We start from the raw sequence: 15,744 nt of genomic DNA, 5'->3' as shown, positions 1-15,744 counted from the left end.
TAATGGAAACAGGTGCAAAACTTTCATTTCTTGTTTTTGTCAATCTTTCTAGTGTGTTAACAGTCCAAGGGGGCAAGAAGGAGACTGCTGATATGGAGCACATGACTACCATGAGAAGAGCACCTGTGGTGGTGTCAGCTATTTCCTAAAATGCCAGAAAATGAAGTGCCATAATATGCTTTACCCTCCCTTAACGTTTGATGACGACAGATAAAAAAGTATCATTCAGCGATAGAAGACAGAATCTTGCTGTAACTATTATAACCAACTGTCAGAAGGCTAAGGACTTCATCAAGTCAAATTATGATACTGTATAACAATATCCCTTGTGCTATTTGACTATGAAAACTACTTGATATTAACTTTCCCCACGGTGGGGCAACGCTATGTCATAGTGAATTTGGCTTCGTTAATCAAAGTCATACTTCATAGAAGTATGTATGACTAGTTTATAACCTGAATTTTAGCCTTATACTCCTTCCCTTTTAGTAAGCCTAAGTGTGAAGGAATTATTGTACAAGAAAAGTAAATAAAACCAATAGAAAACAGTGACCTTGAAGAATAAATTTACCATCCAACCCCTCACCTACCCTATGAACCTTATTTTGTTTCAGACCCCTGGAGCATACTAAGAGAGCCCTTTTATCAATTTAAAACCAGGTAGGGTGTGACACATCAGACAGGTACAGCTGCTACTGATAAAATGGTGATTGTTGTCACACCAGGCTCCCAATTGCCAACAAACCTAGAGCATACAGGCCACTGAGTGAGCTCTGTAACAGCACAGAGTAGTGTGCATGGATAAGGAATAATCCTCTTATATCAGTATAGAAACTGGTAAGTTGGGCACATGAACCCCAACCTCCTGGCCTATAGCATTGGTGTTCTGAATGAGAAGGATTGCTCACCTGCACCCCGTGCAAAAGCACTACCTGGAACACTATTCACATTCTGCTTGACTGAACCCAATGACATCAGTGGATAAGTACTGTCACTCCCTCCCAAAAGAGGTGTAAGTTCTAAGGAACTTCAAGTAAAAGGCCTCCCCACATGATTATCTTCTGTATCTTCTCAAGGAAGAAGTGTCCAACGAAGAGAAAGCAATCGTGAAAAGAGGTTGACAGATAGGGGAGCGGCGAGAGAGAGAGAGAGAGCTTCACCTTCTCCCTATCGCCAGTCATTATTCCTTGCTGTCACAGACACACAGGAGTCATAGTTTGGGCAACCAATAATAACTGCCTTCCCTTGGAGGAGGAAGCTACAAGACATCTTTTACCATAACACAAACAACTAGACTGAAAGTTTTGTCACAAGAGGATCACTGGAAACACTCAATGACAGTGTTCTATACAAGGAGCACCATTCGTGGAGCACTGTTGATGCCATGTGTGATGTGTGCCTACCAGAAGAATAATTTTCCCTATTGGGCACAAAGGTATGGGCAACACTGTCTAAATAAGATAATTCCCTCCAAAGGCAGAGAAATTACCAATAAGCAAGACAAGTTATTCTCTGAGTTTATCGTCTCCTTGATCAGATCAGCGAAATCAATACACTGAATGGGAGAGGAGGGGGTTCCGTTGCAGTCACCTCTTCACAAAGGTACACAATACGTGGGGTTTTGAAGGTTTGTATCTTTATAGGCGCAAACTTCACTTCACAACATGCTTATGTTTTAGTGCACTTCTGCTTACAAGTGAGAGATCTCACATAAGCAAAAAACAAAAACAAACACCTATAACAAACAAATGTAAGGAAAGGTCCAACCATCAAGAGAGCAGTGCAACGGTATGACAATATCTGGTGTGGCCAAAGTCAAAACTGGCTATTTTGTGATAAGCAGGTTGGAGGGCTTCCTCCTCATACTGCATATGTCATTACCAATTACTGTACACTGTTAATACGTTGATAAACGTACCAGCACTGCTGAAGACATATCTCTTTTCTAAAGGATGAAAGCTCTGTATACCCGAAGGATCGAATAGCAATAATGTATAAAAGATTATGTTTAACACCATGAACCAAAGTAGAGCGGTACAATTTGCTTATATAGTACTAAAGGATCTTTGCAACATTATCATCATTTTCCAACTTAGGTGTATGTCTTGAACTTGACACACTTCAATTTTGACTATATTCCAGAAAATATAATTTGGGTTAATTGATTAAGAAACTAGAAATGCATCTCTGGTTTCATTAAACTAATTTCTAATAAAAATAATAATGATAATAAGATCTGTGGCATAAAACGATAATGACATATACCATTTAATATGCCTAGCTTATATATATTTAATGATGTAAAAGTTTTGATCACATTACATGAGCTTAAAGTGATAAAAACTCCTAATTTCAGAGGAAATAAGGAAATTAATCTGAAAAGCAATTACCCTACACAGATAAGCTTGCCACATTTCAATCATGATGTTGAATACTTGCAGCACTTTCTCTTTGCCTGTAAATGCATCAACAAGAATGGCATATTCTACACATACGGCAACACTACTCATGCCATCCTCATCTTCATATAAATTCACAGCCTTTGGATTATAAAACTCAAAATGAGAAGATAAACTATCAGCAGATGTGCTCAAGGTTGGAGAAAATTGGTGTATTGGAAAATGGAACTTGTGAAAAGATACAGCAAAATATTAAAATATTAGTTCTCAAGTTACTGAATAACACTAAAACACACTTACAGCAGAATTTCTTTTTTTTCTTTATCACATTCAAAAGCATTACTGAGTATGGCTCAAATCTAATTCATCCAGGACTGGCGAATATAAATTCTAAAGTTGCACAGCCTAGTGATTAAAGAATATGGTCTGATTTGAACGAGATATTTTATGTGTAAAAAATCAAGCCTCAGACTTTTTCAGGATTCTTTAGAGAATTATGCCTGAAGTGGTTTATACTTACTTAATGTCCCTAGGGTATAACAAAGTAATTGAATAGACAAACATAATAAATGCCAATACTATGATGATAAATTACTATGCAGAAAACCAATATCTTGTCAAGGTGAAACAAGCGTTCAATTATTGGAATGACAAATACCAAAAAAAATCTTCCACCGATTTAAAACAAAATAACTTGAGACACCTAGTAACCTAGAATTCCTCAAAAATCTGTTTTGATGAAAATTAAGATTTTTTTCTTCCATTGATGCGCAAATGTCTTGATAAAATGTAGAACCTTTGGACAGCTTGAAATTAATATGGAAATGAATAAGACCCTAAAAAATATCTCTAAAAGCTTGTTTCTCAGAAATCAAAAGAGTATGTAATAACTATTATGGCGACAAAAAGCTTGACAAAAAAAAAAGAAAGTACCTTACAGGAATGGGTAAGAAAAAAGGATGGCAGGCTTCAAATTGTTCAAATGACTGTGGTAATTATGCAGAAAATGTTATTTTGATTATAAAATAAATTTTTGAATATACTTACCCGGTGATTATATAGCTGCAACTCTGTTGCTCGACAGACAACTCTACGGAAAAAACTCGCCAGCGATCGCTACACAGGTTGCGGGTGTGCCCAACAGCGCCATCTGTCGACCAGATACCCAGCTCTCAATGTAAACAAAGACTCAATTTTCTCCTCGTCCCACTGCGTCTCTATTGGGGAGGAAGGGAGGGTCATTTAATTTATAATCACCGGGTAAGTATATTCAAAAATTTATTTTATAATCAAAATAACATTTTTCAATATTTAACTTAGCCGGTGATTATATAGCTGATTCACACCCAGGATGGTGGGTAGAGACCAGTAATATATGTTTACACTTTTATGAGCTAAGAGTTTTTTATTTCATTTTAGAAGTTATCAAAATAACAAAAACAAAATAAATAGGTACCTGGTAAGGAAGTCGACTTGAACAATTACTCTGCCTTTTAAGTACGTCTTCCTTACAGAGCCTCGCGATCCTCTTAGGATGCTGATCGACCCCTAGGATCTGAAGTATCAAGGGTTGCAACCCATACAACAGGACCTCATCAAACCCCTAATCTAGGCGCTCTCAAGAAATGACTTTGACCACCCGCCAAATCAACCAGGATGCGAAAGGCTTCTTAGCCTTCCGGACAACCCATAAAAAAAAACAACATTTCAAGAGACAGATTATAAGGATAAGGAATTAGGGAATTGTAGTGGTTGAGCCCTCACCCACTACTGCACTCGCTGCTACGAATGGTCCCAGTGTGTAGCAGTTCTTGTAAAGAGACTGGACATCTTTCAAGTAAAATGACGCGAACACTGACTTGCTTCTCCAATAGGTTGCGTCCATTATACTTTGCAGATATATTTTGCTTAAAGGCCACGGAAGTTGTTACAGCTCTAACTTCGTGCGTCTTCACCTTAAGCAAAGTTCGGTCTTCCTCACTCAGATGTGAATGAGCTTCTCGTATTAACAATCTGATAAAGTCTGACCAAGCATTCTTTGACATAGGCAAGGATGGTTTCTTAACTGAACACCATAAAGCTTCAGATTGGCCTTGTAATGGTTTAGTACGCTTTAAATAGAACTTAAGAGCTCTAACAGGGCATAAGACTCTTTCTAGTTCATTACCTATGATCTCCGATAAGCTGGGGATATCGAAAGATTTAGGCCAAGGCCGAGAAGGCAGCTCATTTTTGGCTAGAAAACCAAGTTGCAGCGAACAAGTGGCTTTTTCTGACGAAAATCCGATGTTCTTGCTGAAGGCATGAATCTCACTGACTCTTTTAGCCGAGGCTAAGCATACCAGGAAAAGAGTCTTAAGAGTGAGATCTTTCAGGGAGGCTGATTGTAACGGCTCCAACCTGTCTGACATGAAGAATCTTAGTACCACGTCTAAATTCCAACCAGGGGTAGCCAAACGACGCTCCTTGGTGGTCTCAAAAGACTTAAGGAGGTCTTGCAGATCTTTATGTTTGGAAAGATCTAAGCCTCTATGCCGGAAGACCGATGCCAACATGTTTCTGTAGCCCTTGATAGTGGGAGCTGAAAGGGATTGTCCTTTTCTCAGGTATAAGAGAAAAACAGCTATTTGAGCTACAGAGGTACTGGTCGAGGATACAGAAACTGACTTGCACCAGTCTCGGAAGACTTCCCACTTCGATTGGTAGACTCTAATGGAAGACGCTCTCCTTGCTCTAGCAATCGCACTGGCTGCTTCCTTCGAAAAGCCTCTAGCTCTCGAGAGTCTATCGATAGTCTGAAGGCAGTCAGACGAAGAGCGTGGAGGCTTTGGAGTACCTTCTTTACGTGTGGCTGACGTAGAAGGTCTACCCTTAGAGGAAGACTACTGGGAACGTCTACTAACCATCGAAGTATCTCGGTGAACCATTCTCTCGCGGGCCAGAGGGAAGCAACTAACGTCAACCTTGTCCCTTCGTGAGAGGCGAACTTCTGCAGTACCTTGTTGACAATCTTGAACGGTGGGAATGCGTAGAGATCCAGATGTGACCAATCTAGGAGGAAAGCATCTATATGTATTGCTGCTGGGTCCGGGACTGGAGAGCAATAGATTGGAAGCCTCTTGGTCAGTGAGGTTGCAAAGAGATCTATGGATGGTTTTACCCCAAGTGGCCCAAAGTCTCTTGCACACATCCTTGTGGAGGGTCCATTCGGTTGGAATTACTTGCCCTTTCCGACTGAGACAATCTGCTATGACGTTCAAGTCGCCTTGGATGAACCTCGTTATTAGGGAGATGTCTTGACCTTTTGACCAGATGAGCAGGTCCCTTGCGATCTCGTACAACGTCAGTGAGTGGGTACCTCCTTGTTTGGAGAAGTACGCCAAGGCCGTGGTGATGTCCGAGTTAACTTCCACCACTTTGCCTCGAAGGAGAGACTTGAAGCTTTTCAAGGCCAGATGTACTGCCAACAGCTCCTTGCAGTTGATATGCATGCTCCTCTGACTCGAGTTCCACAGTCCTGAGCATTCCCGACCGTCTAGTGTCGCGCCCCAGCCCACGTCCGATGCGTCCGAGAAGAGAACGTGGTTGGGAGTCTGAACAGCCAGGGGAAGACCCTCTCTTAGGTTGATATCGTCCTTCCACCAAGTCAGACAAGACTTTATCTTTTCGGAAACCGGGATCGAGACCGCTTCTAGCGTCTTGTCCTTTTTCCAGTGAAAAGCTAGATGGTATTGAAGAGGACGGAGGAGTAGTCTTCCTAGTGACACAAATTGTTCCACGGATGACAGCGTCCCTACCAGACTCATCCACAGCCTGACTGAGCAGCGTTCCTTCTTCAGCATCTTCTGGATGGATAGCAGGGCTTGATCTATTCTGGGGGCTGATCGTCTTGTTGTTCAGCAACGTCCTCATCAGAGGGTTCCTCATCCGAAAACTGATGAGGAAACGGCAACGGAGTGGGCAACGTCTGGCTCGCTGAGTCCAGTCGCACTGGTGCATGCGTGACGGAGCCGGACGCAACATCATGAAACTGCTGCACAGTCTGTGAACTGTCAACAACCATGGGTGCGCGAGGAAGCACAGCGTCAACCCGAGACTGTCTAGACCGTCTGGGTTGTGCAGTCAACACCCTACCGGGTTGCTGAGGTTGACGCACTGCGTCAAAACAAGTCACCTCTGCTGGTTGTTGAACGTCCTGAACGTCAACAACCACCTCCGAGCGTCGCTTAACGTCAACGTGCGGCTGGCAACCCACACTGGGTCGCATCGGTGGAGGAACCACCTCAACTGGCAGACGCGAGTAGGTTACCTCAGCGTCAACAGGGCGCACAACCGACCGGTTGGAAGGTTGTTGGCCAGAAGGTTCGGTAGCAACCTTCTCCGCATTAAAGTCCTCTATCAAGGATGCAAGCTTGGACTGCATGTCTTGCAGCAAAGCCCATTTAGGGTCTACGGGAGCAGGTGCGGCAACAGACGGGGTTAGCGGCTGAGGCGGTACCGCTTACCATCCCTGAAAGCCTTGTTATGCATGACATAATTGTACAGCAAAACTTCAAAGGCTCGAAAACAGCTGTGAAGTTGACCTGTAAAAAACTTGGAGCGTCTCCTGGCCAGGCGCCAGGGAGAGTCTACGAGAATTGAGAAGTCTATCTGGGCAGAGGCATGAACTCCCAAGCCGAGAACTTCTCTCGTGTCATATCAGACTCTCGCTCTATAAACCAGTTTAAAAGAAGGGAAAGCAAAGGCTGTATCCCCCAAACTCCTCCTGGTGAAAAACCAGTCGCCTAGCCAACGTAAAGCTCTCTAGGAGAGCGAGAGAGCACTAGCTTAAAAACAACGGCTTCGAAGTAGCTAGGCCTAGTGTAAGCTCTGACGTTTAGGCGAACGAGGAGCAGCAGTTACAAAAAGATCCGGACAAAGATCCTTAAAAAAATCATCATGATTTAATTAAAGTCCATAGGGGGCTAAGCAGCTTTAGGCTCCTCTCCATCTGACAGAGTCCTCAAGGGAATATCAGTAGGAGGGGGAACAGCAACTTCCCCATCTACAGGAACCTTGTCCGATAAAAGCTGAGTCTCAAGCAAGGGAGAGACCTACCGTGGTGGCAATGCTTTACAAGCAGAGTCCACACTCACTGGTGCATTAGTAGCGGACCAGAACGCAACGTCATGTAACTGCTTGACAGTCTGTGAACTGTCAACAACTGAACTGTCAACCACAACAGGTGCGTGAGGACGCACAGCGTCCACTCGAGACTGCTTTGACTGCCTAGACTGAGCAGTCAAAACAACTCTAGAATGCGGAGGTTGACGAACAGCGTCAAAACAAGTCAACTCCGATTGTTAGTGAACGTCTTGAACGTCAACAGGAGCATCAGCAAGTGGCCTAGCGTCCAAATGCGGCTGAAAAACCACACGAGACCGCATCGAGTGTGGTTCTAAACAACCTGACTGACGTGACTAAGCTACGCCAACGTCAACAGTAAGCACAAAGGAACGTTAGGTTGGCTGAAAGCCAGGATATCGATGAGATAAACGGCTAGACTCAACGGACTAATCGGCAGAATAGTCTTCCATAAGGGAGGCAAGCATATACTGCATGTCTTGCCATACAACCCATTAAGGATCAACGGAAATGGTTGTGGTAAGAGACGAGGGTAACGTCTGTGACCGCAACACTTTGCCAACAAAAAAGACTCTCGGAGTCTGTGTTACGCTTTTGTTAGGCGGCGAGCAGTTATCCGATGACTGCATAGGGTCAGAGCTGTCCTAATGGTTGTAACCAGGACGCTGGACCTGTCCTGAAAGGACTGACTTTCGCTTAAGGGCTTCGAAACCTTGTGACAGGTTTCTTATGCGAAAAGCCTTCGGATGACGAGGAGAAACAACGTCTCTCTCGTCTTATGGTAGGGGAGATCTTGGTAAGATACACCCGATACCATAGAGGGAAAACGTCTGTTCGTTGATCAAGGCCTCTCGAACCCATAAGTCGTTTGACATTACTTCTCCCCTGGGCTTGGGAGCATGCAAGAGGTCCCGGACTAGGTGAACGACAGGCACGAACAGACGAACCCTCGGACGCAACACTGTAACACTTTGCGCATATCACTTTATCACTTCGATTTTCTGTTTTGCACTTATTTCACTGAAATCAAAACTTTTACTGATTTCTACCTGAAACACGCAATTCTACCCTTCATTAAAAGGTAGTAATTGCGAAATCAGTCGTATAATGCAAGCTCATTAATACCAGCAAAAAACAGAAAACATATTTTAAGATAAAAAAATCAGTGGCTGGGAAAGAGACTAAACACTAGTTCATATAAACTACGTTTTCAATCTCTCACCGCACATAGCCTGGGGACGAGAATAAAAACCTAAAAACGTTTTATCCTTCCTCCCCGTACAGAGACTAGGGACGAGAGTAACTCGAGAACAACGTTACCCGCTTGAACGGAACGTTTTCTCTCCTCTCTCTCCCTCCGTCTCTATCTCTCTCTCTCTTTCTCTCTTGATTTCGCACCTAAGAGAAGAGCCCAATTATATTTCGTCAAAAAAAATGTTATTTTCCTTAGTAAAATAAATTTTTGAATATACTATTCGATGATCATATAGCTGCATCCCTGCTGCCCGACAGAAAAAACCTACGGGCGGAATACGCCAGCGATCGCTATACAGGTGGGGGTGTACATCAACAGCGCCATCTGTCAAGTAGGTACTCAAGTACTCGATGTCAACAAAGAACCAATTTTCTCCTCTGTTCCACTGGGTCTCTATTGGGGAGGAAGGGTGGGTCCTTTAATTTATGATCATCGGGTAAGTATATTCAAAAATTTATTTTACTAAGGAAAATAACATTTTTCAATATCAAACTTACCCGATGATCATATAGCTGATTCACACCCAGGGGGGTGGGTAGAGACCAGCATTACATGTTGACATTATGAGCTAAGTATTCCGTATTTCATTTTAGCAGTTATTCAAAATAACAAGCATAAAATAAATAAGTACCTGGTAAGGAAGACGACTTGAACAATTACTCTGCCTTTTTAAGTACGTCTTCCTTACTGAGCCTCGCGATCCTCATAGGATGCTGAGCGACTCCTAGGAGCTGAAGTATGAAGGGTTGCAACCCATACTAAAGGTCCTCATCAAAACCTCTAATCTAGGCGCTTCTCAAGAAATGATTTTGACCACCCGCCAAATCAAGTAGGATGCGAAAGGCTTCTTAGCCTTCCGGACAACCCAAAAATATTTCAAGAGAAAGATTAAAAAGGTTCTGGAATTAGAGAATTGTAGTGGTGGAGCCCCCACCACTACTGCACTCGTTGCTACGAATGGTCCCAGAGTGTAGCAGTTCTCGTAAAGAGACTGGACATTCTTAAGATAAAAGACGCGAACACTGATTTGCTTTTCCAATAGGTTGCGTCGAATATACTTTGCAGAGATCTATTTTGTTTAAAGGCCACGGAAGTTGTGACAGCTCTAACTTCGTGTGTCCTTACCTTCAGCCAAGCTTGGTCTTCCTCATTCAGATGGGAATGAGCTTCTCGAATTAACAGACTGATAAAATAGGATAAAGAATTCTCTGACATAGGCAAAGATGGATTCTTAACTGAACACCATAAAGCTTCAGACGGGCCTCGTAAAGGTTTTTAAAATAGAACTTAAGAGCTCTTACAGGACATAATACTCTTTCTAGTTCATTTGCAACCATACGATAAGTTTGGAATATCGAACGATATTGGTCAAGGCCGAGAAGGCAGCTCGTGTTTGGCTAGAAAACCAAGATGTAGAACATGTAGCCGTTTCGGATGAGAATCCGATGTTCTTGCTGAAGGCATGAATCTCACTGACTCTTTTAGCTGTGGTTAAGCATATCAGGAAAAGAGTCTTAAAGGTGAGATCTTTCAGGGAGGCTGATTGAAGTGGTTCGAACCTGTCTGACATAAGGAATCTTAGAACCACGTCTAAATTCCAACCAGGTGTAACCAAACGACGCTCCTTCGTGGTCTCAAAAGACTTAAGGAGGTCCTGTAGATCTTTATTGTTGGAAAGATCTAAGCCTCTGTGACGGAAGACTGATGCCAACATGCTTCTGTAACCCTTGATAGTGGGAGCTGAAAGAGATCGTTCTTTCCTCAGATATAAGAGGAAGTCAGCTTTTGAGTTACAGAGGTACTGGTCGAGGATACGGATACTGACTTGCACCAGTTTCGGAAGATTTCCCACTTCGATTGGTAGACTCTAAGGGTGGATGTTCTCCTTGCTCTAGCAATCGCTCTGGTTGCCTCCTTCGAAAAACCTCTAGCTCTCGAGAGTCTTTCGATATTCTGAAGGCAGTCAGACGAAGAGCGTGGAGGCCTTGGAGTACCTTCTTTACGCGTGGCAGACGTAGCAGGTCCACCCTTAGGGGAAGTGTTCTGGGAACGTCTACTAGCCATCGAAGTACCTCGGTAAGTTATTCTCTCGCGGGCCAGAGGGAAGCAACTAGCGTCAACTTTGTCCCTTCGTGAGAGGCGAACTTCTGCAGTACCTTGTTGACAATCTAGAACGGAGGGAATGCATATAGATCTAGATGAGACCAATCTAGTAGAAAGGCATCTATATGAACTACTGCTGGGTCCGGGATAGGTGAGCAAAGAATTGGGAGCCTCTTGGTCATCGAGGTTGCGAAGAGATCTATGGTTGGCTGGCCCCAGGGGACCCAAAGTCTCTTGCATACATCCTTGTGGAGGGTCCAATATGTTGGAATTATTGTCCCTTCCTACTGAGACAATCTGCTATGACATTCAAGTTGCCTTGGATGAACCTCGTTACTAGTGAAAAGTCTAGACCTGTTGAACAGGAGAGGAGGTCACTTGCGAACTCGTACCATGTCAGAGAGTAGGTCCCTCCTTGCTTGGAGATGTACGTCAAAGCAGGGAGTTGACCGTGTTCACCTCCACCACTTTGCCTTGAAGGAGAGACCTGAAGCTTTTCCAGGTCAGACGTACTGCCAGAAGCTTCTTGTAGTTGAAATGCATTGTCCTTTGACTCGAGTTCCATAATCCCGAGCATTCCCTACCGCCTAATGTCGCACCCCAGCCTACGCCCGATGCGTCCGAGAAGAGAACGTGGTTGGGAGTCTGAACAGTCAGGGGAAGACCCTTTCAAAGGTTGATAAAGTCCTTTCACCAAGTCAGACCAGACTTTATCTTTCCGGAAACCGGGATCGAGACCGCTTCTAGCGTCTTGTCCTTTTCCAGTGAAAAGCTAGATGATACAGAAGAGGACGAAGGTGTAGTCTTCCAAGTGACACAAATTGAACCACGGATGACAGTGTCCTAACCAGACTCATCCACAGCCTGACAGGGCAGTGTTCCTTCTTCAGCATCTTCTGGATGGATAGCAGGGCTGGGGGTTGATCGTCTTGTTCAGCAATGTCCTCATCAGAGGGTTCCTCATCCGAAACTGATGAGGAAACGGCAACGGAGTGGGCAACGTCTGACTCGCTGAATCCGGTCGCACTGGTGGATGCGTGACGGAGCCGGACACAAGATCATGGTACTGCTGCACAGTCTGTGAACTGTCAACCATGGGGACGCGAGGAAGTACAGCGTCAACCCGAAACTGTCTAGACTGTCTGGGTTGTGCAGTCAACCCCCTACCGGGTTGCTGAGGTTGCCGCACTGCGTCACAACAAGTCACCTCTGCTGGTTGTTGAACGTCTTCCTAGTGACACACTGAACGTCCACAACCACCTCCGAGAGTCGCTTAACGTCAACGTGCGACTGGCAACCCACACTGGGTCGCACCGGTGGAGGAACCATCTCAACTGGCGGACGTGAGTAGGATACCTCAGCGTCAACAGGGCGTACAACCAACCGGTAGGAAGGTTGTTGGCTAGAAGGTTCTTCTCCGTAAAAAATCCTCTATCAAGGACTAAGCTTGGACTGCATGTCTTGCAACAAAGCCTATTAGGGTCTATGGGAGCAGGTGTGGCAACAGACGGGGTTAGCGACTGAAGCGGAACCATTTACCATCCCTGGAAGCATTGTTATGCTTTAATTAAAGTCCATAGGAGGCTAAGCAGCTTAAGGCTCCTCTCCAAATGACAGAGTCCTCAAAGGAATATCAGAAGGAGGGAGAACAGCACTTTCTCATCTACAGGAACCATGTCCGAAAAAAGCTAGGTTATCTCAGTGAGGGTCTCACTGGTGCATAAGCAGCAGACCAGAAGGCAACGTTATGTAACTGCTTGACAGTCTGTGAACTGTCAAAAACTGAACTGTCAACCACAACAGGTGCGTGAGGACATACAGCACTGGTGCATTAGTAGCAGACCAGAAGGCAACGTCATGTAACTGCTTGACAGTCTGTGAGCTGGCAACAACCAAAGCTGTGTGGGGAAGCCTCAACTCCTGACTGACTAGTCTGCTGCGGGCGAGTGGCGGTAACCACAGTGGGTGCGGAGGCTGACACATCGTGTCAAAACACGGCAGCTTGTGGTAGCTCACGCACGGCAACGGAGTGCTCCGTGTGTCTGTGGGAGTCAGCATGCGTCTGGCAGGGTCGACTGCGCATGGGTGGAGGAGCTCTCACAACAAGAGTGTGGGAGCAGGCAGCCATGCTGGGCGCACAACCGTGGCAGGTTGTAGGCAAACGGGTGCATCGTCAACCTTCTCCGCAGTCGGAGTGTGGGAGCAGGCAACAACCAAAGCGGAGTGGTGGTGCGTGGTGGGGACTGCCGTGGGTTGCGGAAACTAACGCATCGCGTCAAAACACGGCAGCTTGACTCCACCTTCCCACTGCTGATGCGGTAGCTCACGCATGTTAACGGAGGGAGCCGCACGTCGGCTAACGTTAACATGCGTCTGGCAGGGTCGATAGCGCATCGAAGGTGGAGCTCTCCGCAGCCGGAGTGTGGGAGCAGGCAGCCTCAGCGTGAGCTGGGCGCACAACCGTGGCAGGTTGTAGGCTAACGAGAGCAGTGTAAACCTTCTCCGTACGAAACTCCTGCATAACCGCAGCTAACTGAGTCTGCATAGACTGCAGTAAAGACCACTTAGGGTCTACAGAAAACGGCAACAAACGGAGCTACTGTCCGTTGTGACTGAGGGTCTAAAACAGCTGGTGCGGCAACAGACGGAGTTACTGCCTGTTGCGGTACCACCTTGCCTCTGTTGGGAGGTGTGCAGTCGTCGGATGACTGCAGCGAGTCCGAACTGACCCAGTGGCTACACCTAGGCCGTTGGACTTGCGCGGAAGGGACCGACTTGCACTTAAAAGCTGCAAGATTTGGTCCATGGTTTCTACGAGAAACCTCTTCCGCAGACGAGGAAAAAATGGGCTCTCTCGTCTTTGTGTGGGTGGGGCGATCTCACGTCGGCAACGTGTGTAGAAACACCCGAAACCACGGAGGGAAAAACGTCTGTTCGTCGATCAAGGCCTGTGGAACCCATAAGTCGTTCGACATTACTTCTCCCCTGGGCTTGGGAGCTTGTAAGAGGTCCCGGACTAGGTGAACAACTGGCACGAACAGACGAACCCTCGGACGCAACACTGTAACACTTTGCGCATATCACTTTATCACTTTTGATTTTCTGTTTGCACTTATTTCACTGAAATCGAAACTTTAACTGATTTCTACCTGAAACACGCAATCCTATCCTTCATTAAAAGGTAGTAATTGCGAAAACAGTTTTACAATGCAACAGAAAAACATAAATAAAGATAAAGAATTCAGTGGCTGGAAAAGAGACTAAACACTAGATCCAATAAACTACGTTTACAATCTCTCACCGCATAAAGCCTGGGAACAAGAATAAAACTCTAGAAACGTTTTACCTTCTTCCCCTACAGCGACTAGGGAGAAGAGTAAAAAACGAGAACAACGTTACCCGCTTGAACGAAACGTTTATTCTCCTCTCTCTCCCTCCGTCTCTATCTCTCTCTCTCTTCTCTCATGACTTAGCACCTGAGAGAAGAGCCCAATTATATATCGTTAAAACATGTTATTTGCTAAAGGAAAAAACTGAAAGGTTTCCCAAATAAAAAGTTCCTTTATTCAGAATTTAAACCATTTAAGCTAAGAAAGAATGAACGAAACGCTAGAATCGGTTTACTCTTACTGCAACGTGAAACCGTGAAACACTCTCTCTCTATCGTAACGATAGAGCGCATGTTGAACGTTCTGAACGTCAACAACTGCGGAGACTAAAAACTAAACGTTAGTTCATCTTTGAAAACAGTACGAGACTATCAAAGAAATTCTTTCATAAAACATTAAAATTAAAAAAGTATAAATTCTTAAAAGGTTAAATACGATATGACGGGCTCAATGTTAAATAACTTCGGTTCCAAGTAAGGACCGCCTACTATTAGGAAAGGTCGCATATAAACAAACATAAAAATTAATTTTTATAAGTTTATAATAAATGGAAAGTTAATCGAAGAGGCCTATAAAGGCGGAGAGATATAAAATAAATAGATCTATAACTTGTTAAGCAAAATTACCAAAAACCTAAACACACTTCCGTCTAAGGGAAGGGTCGGCCATTTAAAAGTGAAAGAGAGTCCATACTCTCTTCGTCACCATAATTAAATCTATCCAAAACGAGTTCAAGTTTTGAAATGAAGATAAAACCCCTGCATAGCGAAAGCTCAAAACTGGAATAGTGTACTTCACCAAATCGTTGTGAAAACAAATCCAGTTAGGGACGGCGTATTTAGTAGGTCTTGCCAGTGGCACGACAGAGGGAAAATTGGTTCTTTGTTGACATCGAGTACTTGAGTACCTACTTGACAGATGGCGCTGTTGATGTACACCCCCACCTGTATAGCGATCGCTGGCGTATTCCGCCCGTAGGTTTTTTCTGTCGGGCAGCAGGGATGCAGCTATATGATCATCGGGTAAGTTTGATATTGAAAAACATGTTATTTGACTAAAGGAAAAAACTGAAAGGTTTTTCAAATAAAAAGTTCCTTTAAAATAGAATTTAAAACATTTAAGCTAAGAAAGAATGAACAAAACGTCAGAATCGATTTACTCTTACTGCAAAGTGAAACCGTGATACACTCTCTCTCTATCGTAACAATAGAGCGCATGTTGAACGTCCTGAACGTCAACAACTGCGTAGCATAAATAAACTAAACGTTAGTTCATCTTTGAAAACAGTAAGAAGACTATCAAAGAAATTCTTTCATAAAATATTACATTTAAAAAGTTTTAAATCCTTAGCTCTTTAAAAGCTAATTACGATATAAAGGGCTCAACGTTGATTAACTTCGGTTTCCAAGTTAGGACCGCCTACTCTCAGGAAAGGTCGCATATAAACAAAAAATTAAAATTTATTTTTATATGT

At 44.2% G+C, this 15,744-nt stretch overlaps 1 protein-coding gene across 8 annotated transcripts in view; it reads right to left on the bottom strand.

Moving 5' to 3' along the window:
• Positions 1-15,744, bottom strand: part of LOC137652292 (cAMP-regulated phosphoprotein 21-like) — a 383,279-nt gene that overhangs the window by 208,588 nt on the left and 158,947 nt on the right. The gene's annotated exons all lie outside the window — the stretch shown is intronic.

This window comes from Palaemon carinicauda, chromosome 13 (assembly GCF_036898095.1).
Source record: "Palaemon carinicauda isolate YSFRI2023 chromosome 13, ASM3689809v2, whole genome shotgun sequence".
NCBI lineage: Eukaryota > Metazoa > Arthropoda > Malacostraca > Decapoda > Palaemonidae > Palaemon > Palaemon carinicauda.
Note: the sequence above shows the minus strand (reverse complement) of the source record. Positions and strands in the feature narration are given on the sequence as shown.